The sequence below is a fragment of the Pleurodeles waltl genome, chromosome 4_2, assembly GCF_031143425.1.
Source record: "Pleurodeles waltl isolate 20211129_DDA chromosome 4_2, aPleWal1.hap1.20221129, whole genome shotgun sequence".
Taxonomy (NCBI): Eukaryota; Metazoa; Chordata; class Amphibia; order Caudata; family Salamandridae; genus Pleurodeles; species Pleurodeles waltl.
The window spans coordinates 736,269,509-736,281,510 of record NC_090443.1 but is presented as its reverse complement, the minus strand read 5'-3'; the positions used below and the strand labels follow the sequence as shown (position 1 = coordinate 736,281,510).

The 12,002-nt window shown below is 42.5% G+C and overlaps 1 protein-coding gene across 2 annotated transcripts in view; it reads left to right on the top strand.

Moving 5' to 3' along the window:
• The window catches only part of GLMN (glomulin, FKBP associated protein), a 318,240-nt gene that overhangs the window by 13,282 nt on the left and 292,956 nt on the right, over positions 1–12,002 (top strand). Inside the window, exon 2 of one of the 2 annotated variants that reach the window (XM_069232351.1) lies at positions 9,712–9,811. The exons of the other annotated variant lie outside the window; for it this stretch is intronic. The gene's annotated coding sequence lies outside the window, so the exon portion shown is untranslated. The remainder of the gene's footprint in view (positions 1–9,711; positions 9,812–12,002) is intronic. 2 annotated transcript variants of the gene reach the window in all.

Genomic DNA, 12,002 nt, shown 5'->3' with positions numbered 1-12,002 from the left:
CCTGCGGTAGTAACACGGACACTGGTAGCTGGTGCCCAGTGAGTGGATGTAAGCTCTTTCCATTTTTTTAGGAGATTAACATGGTATATTTGCCTATCTCCTTTCTCATGCGGAACAGCCACTCGATAGGTTACTGGTGTGACTTTTTGGTCATGGTATAAGGACCTTGCCAAGTCACCCGTAACTTCTTTTCTGTTGTAGGGAGCAGGACCATTACACTAGTCCCCATTTTAAAATCCCGCAATTTAGTCCATTGGTCGTAGGTGAGCTTTTGTCTCACCTGGGCATGAGTTAAATTCTGGTGAACCTCCTCCCACAGATTGGTTAGTGTCTCTTTTAGTTGTGAACTATACCTCAATATCAGGAGACCCTCCTCCTCTTCTTCTTCTTCCCATTGTTCTCTCAACATTTCCAAAAGGGTGCATGGTTTTCTCCCAAAAAATAGCTCAAAAGGTGAAAACCCAGTAGAGCTTTGATCGTGGGTTTGTATAGCAAATAGGACTAAAGGGAGTTTATTATCCCAATTCTTCCTGGTCATGCTGGGTAACAGGATGGCTTCTGGGTACCTGTTTGCATAGTCCACCACAACAAGAAAGTATTGGTGCCGTCTGGAAGACAGGGGTCCTATGAGATCCATCCCTACCCTTTTAAAGAGTATATCAGTGATGGGAAGAGGTTGTAAGGGAGCCTTGGCAACTCCGGCAGGATTAACTGGTTGACACCGGGGGCAAAAGGAGGAACAAATCATAGCCATTTCTTTGTAGATTCCAGGCCAGTAAACCTTTTCTAGGAGAAACTTAGGAGTGTGTTCCTGTCCATAATGTCCCCCCCTCTCCCTGACTATGGGCTAAATAGAGAACCTGTTCTCTAAATCTTACGCTATAACCGGTTGTTTAACCTCTTTTCCCCCTGTTATATTGTGCCTATATAACAAGCCCTTCTCTATGAAAAAGAAAGGTCCTACCTGGTCTGTCTTGTGGCTGTTGGCATGTTCCCAGAAAGTCTTTTCTCTGAGCGGTTTGGAAACTCCTGACTGGAATCTGTGGGTCATCATAGGGAGACAGAAGGCATACATTTATAGAATTTGGGTTTAAGTGATACTTTTTTCTCTCTTCCCTCTTTTCCATCTTAAATTCAACAGTCAAGGTTTGAACGGTTCAATGGCCTCAGTGGAAAAAGGAGCTTCCAGTTGGACTGTAGTGGTTGTTGCATCAGAGTGATTAAATATTGGTCAAAGTGGGGTAAGTCCTGTCCTAGAATAGCACCCTCTGCCAATCCTTAAACCACTCCTACCATCTTCAACTGTGGATTTCTTTTAACCTCTAACAGGACCTCCCCAAGTGGATATGTCCTGAGCTCCCCATGTACACATGCTACCTGCACCCACTCCTCTGGACTCCTCTTCAGGAGGAGGGACATATTCAAAACTAACCATTATATATTGGCTTCCTGTATCCAAAAGGCATTGACAGACCTGCCATTCATGTGAATTTTCATCCTGTATTTCTTAACCTGGTTCCCAGCCCATAAAATACGATGATGACTATATCCAATCTCCATAGGCTCCCCGGCATTCACTTTTTAGGAACAAATCCACACATTATGTCCCCACTCACCGGAATGGAAACATCGAAGCCCTTGCAATGTAGTGGGTCCTCCCTGTCGGTTCTGGGCTGGGTATTTTGAGTGAGTAATTCCCTTTGTCTCAAAAGTGTTAGTGGAACCCCTACCCTGTACCTCCTAGGGGACGTGGTGTTGGTGACCTAAAGTCTGGGGAGCTAGGGAATGTACAGGCCAGTTCTACAGCCAAGGTAACAGTAAGAGTGGGATGGTGCTTTACACGTGACCAAGTGTGTTTGAGCAAAGCCTCAATATATTGCTTTAGGTACAGTTTTTCTGTAACTTCTTCCATCAAGGGCATGCTTAGCTGCACCATCTATTTCCCAGCTCTCTTATCCTGTAATACAAAGCCCTTGGGTTATCCCCCTGACCCCATTTTTCATTGTGGAATTTTCTCCTATAATACTCTAGGTCACAACCTGGACATTCCAGTAAGTTTTTTTTAAATTATTTCAGAATATGCAATAGTTCCATCAGGATTCACTGCCTGGTAGGCGGCTTGAAGCTCGCAGGAGAGAAGGTGGGCAATATATTGACCCCAGTGTTCCTGTGGCCAGACAGCAGTGGTAGCAACCCTCTCAAAATTTGAGAGGTAGTCCAGGTCATCCCCCACCTAGAACTTTTGCAACACCGAGACGTTTAGGTGAACACAAAAACTTGCCACCACATCTACTGTTTTTATTATTGCGGGGTCTTGTACTTTCTGATTTAGTGGTCAGTAAAGAGGCTTGTTCTTTCAAGTCAATTTGCATTGTCTCTCTCCTTCTGAGCCTCTTCTACCTGTTGTTCAAAGACTAACCGTCCCTCCGCCAGCTGTTTCACCATCTCCTCCGTACTGATGGGCTGTGCCATGGTCACAGACACAAGCGTACCCCACTTCCTGTAGTCCTGTAGTGCTCCTATTCCCCAGGGTACTTCTACTGTGAAACCAGGACCGGCTTTTGGGCGGTGCGAGTGGTGCGGCCGCACCGGGCGCTGTGTTTAGCAATAACTTCGGAAACTTGCAATTTAAAAGCACCTGCTGAAAAGTTCCTTGTGCGTCCAGCCTTCAGGAAACAATTAAAATGTCAAGATACCTCTTATAATTAATATTCCTGCTAGGGGGAGAGATGGGAGTTTTGCCTAGGGGCATCTTTGACTCAACATAAAGTAGCATGGGGCATAATTAAGAAAAGTGCAGCACCACTTTTCTTGCACCACTTAGCGCCCCCCTCCCCCCCCCCCCAACACCACCATGTGTGCGTTATATTTAAAATACAGGGCACCATGGCGGTAGTTAGAATTTTTTACGCTAGTCCAGTGCTTTGCAGGATTAGCGTAAAAAATGTTGACGCTAATCCTGCAAAGCACCCAGAGGCCCATTGTAACCAATGCTCTGAGCAGGCGTTAAAAGTGCCGAAAAAAAATTATGCAAAGAAATCTGACAGATTTCTTTGTGTCATTTGTTTGGCCCAACTAACGGAGGGATTCCCACTTTGCATACATCATGCCTGGCTCAGGCATAATGTAGCGCAAAGGGTTACAAAGTGTAAATATGGCGCAGCCTTTTTGGCCTTCTGATGCCACATTAGCATACATTTTTTTAAAATGACACTAATGAGGTGTTAGAATGGCACTTGGGGCTCTTAAATATGCCCCTATGGGGCCTGTTTGAAAAAAGTGGCACTGCACACAGTGCTGCTCCACTTTTCTTGCGCCCCTAACACCACCATGTGTGCGTCATATTTAAAATACGGCACACCATGGCGGTAGTTAGGGGACCAGCGTCAGAATTTTTACGCTAGGCCGGCGCTTTGCAGGATTAGCATAAAAAACGTTGACACTAATCCTGCAAAGCACTCAGAGGCCCATGCCCCCTTTGTATACATTATGCCTGGTGCAGGCATAATGTAGCGCAAAGGGTTACAAAGTTATAAATATGGCACAGCGTTTTTGACCTTCTAACGCCACATTAGCGTAAAAAAAAAAAAAAAGTTACACTAATGTGTCGTCAGAATGGTGCTAGGGGCTCTCAAATATGTCCCCTATATTTTATGTGACTAGCTGAGTGGATTAGTAAAGCCAGCCTTACAAGTGCTTTAAAACAAATGAATGTATGTGAAAGGGGAGCGATAGAGAGATGAGGGGCACATTAGCTGGGTGGTAGTGAGTGAAACCAAGGAGGAGGTCATGGGGTGGGGGGCGCCACAATAAACTGTCACACAGGGCTCCTCCAGCCCAAAAGCCGGCCCCGAGTGAAAGTGTTCTCCCCCCCTTCCTGTTAATTAGACTAGAGATGTGAATTTTACTAGGTGTATAATAACAGAGTTGTTTATTAGGAGTCTGTCACATACAACTATAAAGTAATTCCATTACAGGTTCTTGCTTGGTATTGTTCCCCGTCGCTGATCTTCCCTCTTCTTCTGGGGCTCAGCCCCGGGAGTAAACAGGTTCCTTCCATTCCAGAAAGAGTACCCAAGCACAGGAGTAGCATGACCCTCGGGAAAGGATGATAACGGAATCAGCTTAGTAAAGTGTTTTTTTTTCTTTTTTTTTTTTCCCCTCGGCTAAAACCCGTCAATAAAGTGCAGTGTTTCTAGATATGAAGATACCCATGTACACATGCAGCAGGGCTTTTACGAGTTTGTGTTTGTGGCCCAGAGTGCCTGCCCTTTTATACCCCTACTTTTCCCCGGTACTTGCCTAAGGCCACGACCCTTCTGGTTATGGTGTATTGGTCCGCAGCCTCCCCCTCTGCTCAGGGACCGCTGGGACAAGCACTGATAACACGGCTTCCCTTCAAGCCGCACCTGCCCTTCTCTCCTCTTCTCGTGTTCCGGCTTCCGTACCTGGAGGTCCTCTGCCTTGCTCATCCTGGGGGCGTTTCTCTTCTTCTGTCCTCCACACCGCATTCCGAGTCGCCTCATCTGCTGCTTACATTGCCTCCTCTCGCCCGTCTCTGTTCGGCTTTTTCTCCTCCACATTGCGTGACCCAGCTCCAATGGCTGAAGCCTCCGTCATGTCTGTATGGCCTGACTGTGCCTGCTTCCAGTGCGGAAGGGCTGGTATGGGGACACTAGTGGTATCGCAGAATGCCGCTGCGGCGATCGTGTAGTTCTTAGGACCCAGAGAGTCCATATTGCAGCACACAAAAAGATGTAATCTCCACTTTAACTGAAATGTGTAGGCCAATTTTCTGATCATGTGGGCATTCTGTGGCGTGGCTGCTTATTAAAAATATGGGGAAAGGCCTGCCCATTATCAAAGGGTCTCTGTATCGTCTTCTTTTCTGAGATAGCAAACAATAGCGCTAGCTTAGGCAATGAACTTTAAAAACAAAACTTAACTTTTAATATGCTTGAATTGAGACTGTATTTTGCCTTATACACAGTGGTAAACATTTTGAAAATTGGACCATTTTTCTGTATTTATTTTACAATACTCCTTGGTTCACAATGTATTTGTGTTCAAACCTGTGTGCCAGGCCAGTGTTTTTTTTTTATTAGATTGAGTTTATAACCAGTTCGCTTGGTAAAACATTCAAATACAGCACCTAAAACTACTGAAACGCGTTGGATGTCTAATTGAAAACCATTCAAAGTGGAAGGAAAAAAAACAAAATTAGATGATAGCTGCATGTTTTTTAACTAAAATGTCTAATGCAACGTGTCAGAAGATGAACATCCTTTAGGCATATTTTAAGACAGACAAAAAAGGCAAAGCCTATTATCCCTCAAATACAGAAATACATGTTTAGAATAGCCCTTCGTTGTGAGCATCTGTATTACAGAAATCAGGAAAGCAGTCAATGTGATAGAACTTTTCGCTGATTTTAGGCTTGCATAACACTATCACTGCAGCCTTACCTCCTTTCGCTGCGACAGGGATATGTGCTTGTTTATTAATGGCATAGGAGAGATGAGACACAAAGATCGATGCTCGTTGAGTGTACAGCCACACAGTTTAGATTTTACAACAGAGCGGTGGGTGAGCGGAGATGGGGCTTGTTTGTTTCATTTAGTATATTTATCATCAGTCTGAAGAGCAATAATACCCCCAGCCCCCACCGCCAGGCATGGTGGGTAGGTCGCCCTCCCTCTCTGTAACTGCCGTTTCTGAAACTCCCTGTTTCCTAGGAAAATATGGCGAAGTTGAGCAACATCACAATGTAGCAGGGAAAAAAGTAAAATATAAATCTACAAAAAAAGAAAATGGGGGAAGGAGTGTGTGCCGAAAAGTAAAGCATCCCCCTCCTCTGGGCAGAGGATATAGTGCAACAGCCAGAGCTTCAGCCCGTGAACCAAGTTTGAGTCAGGGTGTCAGCTAAACATCCTGTGATTCTGGCCAAATCACTTAATCTCCCCATGCCTAACAAACAAACAAATATATCCTTGTGTAATGTAACTAAAGTGCTCCAATACCTTTAGGTCGAGTTTGCTCTATATCTATATAAACCCACAATAACAAAATGGTGGGTTAAAGAGTAGAGTGTGGGGTGTCAAAGTTGAATACAAACCTGCAAGAAAAAAATGGGTTAAAGAGAAGTAAAAATTAGTAGCTGTAGAAGCCTGTGGCCAGTGGAAGGAAAACTGGCCACAGCAAAGAGTACTTGGTCCAAGCTGCACTGCAGGAGGAAGACTTGAATTGAAGCCCGGGAGGAAGCCAGAGTTGAGCTATTGACCAGAGGAAGACTGGAATGGAGAGTGACCTGGGAGCCAACCAATGGTAAGTAGAGTAAGTTATGGGCGGGCTCTAAGCCACTTTTAAGATTTATTTCTTTTATTTGCACAGAGCAAGTGCCAAGGAGGTGAAACCTTAAAAGTAATGGCGGCATAGAGGAGTGAAAGATGGTCAGATGAATTTAATGTGCCTCAGTATTAAGTCAAAATGGCTGATCTTGAGCTGACAAGAATTACCACCATTATAGCAGAACCAGCATTTTCCCAATGTGGGAATGAGCATACGCTCATGGATGCCCACAAGCAGAGTGGGGGAGAGGTGTTTGGGGTGTTACATCCCCTTAAAAAATGTATTCTGTAGTAAATAGTTGGGTACAAGTACTTTCAGTCGGGTATACTGAAGTGTCTGTCCGATTTCACCTGGGATTTTAAATTGCCTATGCTGAAAAAAATACACAGACACACTTTCCCTTGTCTCTTTTTTAAAGTCTGTAAATATGTTGATTATGATGGATGCACACAAGTTGACAGGAATTACTAGTGTTAAGTCAGGACCAGCAGTCGACATGGGATAAGTAATGGCTATGCTCCAATGGATGCCTGCAGGTTGTTAAGAATTACCTCCATTATGCTTAGGACAGCATTTTGCTAAGGTGGGACTGGGCAGCATGCTGAGAATGTCAGCAATTTACCAAAAATCATTCCATGGACGCACACAAGTTGACCGGAATTACTAGTGTTAAGTGAAGACCAGCAGTCTACATGGGACTGGTAATGGGTATATTCCAATGGATTCCTGCAGGTTGTTGAGAATTACCGCCATTATGCTAAGACCAACATTGTACTAAGGTGGGACTGGGCAGCATGCCAAGAATTTGAGCAATTTGCCAAAAATGACCACAATTGGATACGAGAGCCAGCGTTTTACCAGTGGTGGCTATCATGCCCTGGATGCCTTCATGTTGGCAAGGAATGCCAGTATCATACCAAGCTCAGCATTTTACCTTAGATGGTATTGGACATACCACTGAACATACCATTATCACACTACTCAATCATGCATACACTCTCGAAGACAGTGACCTACATATAAAGGGGAGTAGAAAGGTTGCTAGATTTCTGTAAGTCACTGTGAATCATACTGTGAAGGTCTATCATCCAAACTCGGTAACTACATTTTAATGGAGCTACTTCTATCAGATGTGTATAGTTCAGGATGCATCTGCCATACCCTTCACCTCTTTCACTGTCTGCGTCTCTAATTGTCTGCATTCAGTTCTAGTCTTTCAGCAGTATATGCTTCTGAGCAGGGAAAAACAATTTATCTAGAACATATACTTCAGTAGCTTTTCTAAAGCATGACAGAAACCATTTTGAAGTAATCTCTCTATTTGTGCTCCTATTTAAACAACTTGTTCACTCTCCATAACTGAAAAGATTTTACAATTCCAAAAGCAATTAACGGAGCTTATATACAGAGTCTGACAGGAAAAGGGGCATCTGCCAAAAAATTGGAGAGACGAGGTAACACTGTTTCCAGTGCACAAGTGCTGTCAGACACATCCTGTGTGCTGCACAACCCCCTGCTGGCTATTTATGGCAGGCGTTCTGACATCATATCGCCCCTTTTATTCCTTGTGCATTACCGCCCTACACAGTTACCAAAAACAGAGAAAGCAGAGGAATGAATCTCGCAGCAAATCAGGGATTTCTTTTCAAGCGTTTGCTCGCGTTAGAGCTATTAACGTTGTAAATTCCTAACTGGACTTTTCTTGCCACTCAAATTGAAAAAAAAAAAAGTAAAACAGTTGACAAAAGCAAGCCGATTCAAAGCACCAGCGCCACCATGAGCGTGAAGCCAAAGGAAAAACACAAAAGGAAAAAGAAGTTCACTCTCAGTCAAAGTTATCTGAAAAAGTGCAATTATCCATGTAACGGGGTCGATGGCCAAGATGGTAACAAAACCGCCCCAAGGAGGGAAAATCGTAAACCATTTACCAACGAAAACAAAGGATTTTTGAAAGGTAAGCCCATGAATAAGTGATAGTGGTGGGTGTGGTTAAAAGCCCAGATACATACCAACACGTCGGAAAAGTATGCCTGACCTAAAAAAAAGCAGCGCTTGCGCCCTGCTATGCTCAGCCTAACAGCTGCCATTATTTGTTTTTGTGGAAATGGTTCTTATCATCTCAGCAGGAGAACCTTTTCTGAAAAAGAAGATACAGCCCGATGGCCAGTGTACGATTTGGTAACAGGCGGCAGCAAAAGCATGTCTGCATGCCCAAGATGCATGTGGTTTAAATGCCAAATTTTAAATTATGCAACATATATCTTCCTGTAGTGACTTTTGCGTCCTCCGCATTACTATCGTCTACTTTGAACCCCTCAAACTGTCCCACATGTACTGCACTGCACAATTTGGCATATTGTACAAAAGTTTTGTCCTAGCAAAAGTACAGTCTTTCCTGCTGCAAAAGTATGTAACTGAATGAGGCTACCTTGCCAATAGAACATTCATTCTTAAAATATTGCTTTATGTTGATTTTTTTTTTTTTTTTTTTTAGCTTAAAGCTCATCTTTTCGTTACAAATTTTAGTTGCCAGTGTTAGCAATGTACATAAATATACATACTTTTTTACAACTTTATGTGCGAGTTAATCAAAGAACTAAAAATATAACATCGGCAAAATGCGGTAAGTGATTCATGAAAATCAGTACAAGTTACATCCATAAAGTACAAATTGTTGATGAGAAGCCAAATGAAGGATAAATCCACATCATGCATTTATTTAGGAATCATTTCAGAACAGTTGTGTAAATCATAAGCCCTCTTTTTCATCTGTCCTAACCATATTCATGCAGATCTGTTCCGTAATCCCCATTCCTGGCCTCCCTCTCCCAGGGTGTCAGAGGCTGTCAGCAGAACCAGTGGACAGCAACACAGCGTTTCGCGAGTCCCAGAGAGATCAATTTATACTGCAACTTAGAGGCCTGGAAGTTTAACAATGAGATTTTCTAATTCAGTAGCCTACAAAAATATATATATGATTTAAGAAGAATATACATTATTTATGCAAAATGTATTTCTAATCTATTCCTTTATCTTATGTTATTAATTGGAATACATACTTAAAATAAGATATAATTGAAAGTCCATAAATGTTAAACACATTTCCATTTTATATTCGATTTAGACCAACCTTACCTGTTAATGTTCCACTCATTTGGAAGCCATAACGTAATTTCTTGACTGGTTAATAAGCTTATTAAACCTTTTTAAACTATGTCTTAGCATAAATATTCAATTATATATCTTGCTTGTGGCCACTGTTCATGTATTTTGCAATTCAATCCTGAGATATAAAGCCAATTGATACCCCGATTGCTTTATTACTGTCTGTAAAAAGGCATACCATTTTGTTTCTCAAAACAGGCCCTACAAGAACCTGATCAAGACCTTTGAATCAAAATAAGAATTTTGACATAACTAGAATAAGCGAAACAACCATGTTTTTGCTCTGTTAGTAATGGAGGTAAGAACCTAATTTGATTTGCACTTCAAATCACAAACTGTTAGACTTGCTGCTTTAAACTTGACAGTGCTCTGTTTGGTGTCCCCCCGGGGGAGCTCCTGATGGCGCTCTCTAATCCTGTCTATTTTTTGTGAAGCGATCCAAAATACACATGGATACCCAGGTATCCAGTAAGGGAATCGGGGTATAATGTAAACATAAAAGACAGTGTTTCATAGGAAAAAATATTTCTATATTATTTCAAATGGAAAATTAAATGATTCACAACACTGTTGCTCAAAGTATGAGAAGTAATTTGAACAAAAGCAACAAGTGTGTGAAGGTGTCTTTAATTTTTGAATTTGCAGTTTGATGATGGCAATGTTTAAAAGTTGTGCAACAGCACAAGGAATATGTGCAGGAAGAGAAAGAGAAGCATTTTTGGAATTTGTGCTACCGGAATGTGTTAACCTCAACAATTTAGTGTCAGCTAGGGTTGAAATGTCAGTGGGTTGAAGCAGATGAGCATAATTGTTGTTAGCAGGTGAAGTTATCTGGTAGTTGAGGGGTTCGATTCTCCAAGACAATCAACTTGAATATCTGGGAGATGGGTACCTTTTTAGCAGGGTAACTACCTCAGATGCCTACTCCTGTATTGGAAAAGGCCCTGGGAGTGTTGTCAGATATTGCACCTGATGTCTGGCAACATTGGGTGGTTCTTCAGCTGTTACTTCTTGACTGGTTATCAAATTAGTTGGGATTTATGGTGAGCGCAAATTGAGATTTGAGATGGTATGGTTGGGTGAGGCAAGCCTCTCCGCCAAGCTGTGGTATAGGCACTATATTTGTTCATTCCTTGTCGGAGTTCATGATGCATGATTGGAGAACATATTTTTAGGGTCGAGCCTGCAAGTGCATGTGCTTGCGCATGCGTCTCTTATGCGAGATACGGTTGTGTTCAGTAAACGGCTTGGAGCTCGTCTGTCGCCCGCCATTTGTTGGTTTGCGTGGCACTCTTCTTTACAGCCTCGGAATTCATCAAGGCATTTCTGGAATAATTTCCGTTCCTCTGTGTGGAGCAGGATCAAGCACTAATTGATTTAAACGTAATTAGTGCCCTTCCACTGTTCCCAACGTGATCGAGGTACTATTCTGTTCCAAATACTAGTGCCCCCAAACAGAAAGCTTGTGACTGGCAAAAACATGCCCAACAGGACAAAAAAAATTGCAAAGTTTTCTTTTTTAAAGCGATCTTTAAAGCTACCTTTATTTTATTTTGTTAAGCCGTTTTTTCTCAGTTTCCACTCATGTTTTTTTTTTTTTTTTTTTTTTTTTTGTTTCTGCTCGTGGATCCTGTTGTCAAAAGATGACAATTACCTTGTTCGAAATATGCAAGACCTATTGCATTGCCCTCACTTGGTAACAGGTTCAAATGTTGGTTGTTGCATGATTTGAGTTGTCTTTTATAGGCTTCATTGTATACTTAAAGGTTTGGTCAATGTGAGCGCTTGAGCCTTCCATCAACATACATTAAAAAGGCCTTTTAGTTGTTAGTTTGACTTCTTTTTGAGTACTCTGTGGAGATCAAATTACAGTGTTTCAAAAATCACAGTGGCTGCTGGCTGAGCCTGAGAATGTAAATACACCATACTTGCATGCAGAAGTACTATTTGAGCCTTTTAAGGCTTAGTGTGGTAATTCTGGGGGATATGTCACTGTAATATATGTCAAACCTACATTTCTACTATGTTGTGAATATATTTCTGCAGTCTTTTCCTTGACCTCTGAGAATAGAGGCCCCAGACCACAGATTTAATTGCTGTGCAGCTTAACTGCACCGTGCAGTCCTATTTTTCATTTGAGATTTGCAGGAGTGGTTGACCAACGTGATGAAGGAAGTGATACAGTTAAATGTCCCAATACTGCAACATCCTCTGTTTTATCAATGAAGCCTTTTTATATTGGTCCCTTAACAAATAAGTGGAGACCTAACTGTGAGTGGCTGTTTCTGCATTCCAACTCACTGATTGCATTCCTTGAGCTTGGAGGCAGAATGCCCAGGGCTAATGTGACCCAAAGAAAGAAGTGTGAGAGCACTACTTCAAGGGGAGACCAGATTGGGGCTGGGGGGAGTGATGGGGAATATAGAGCAGTGGCTTGTGAGCAGCGGCTGAGGCTAAGCCTGGCTTCAGATTCCCTTAGTATCCTTTCG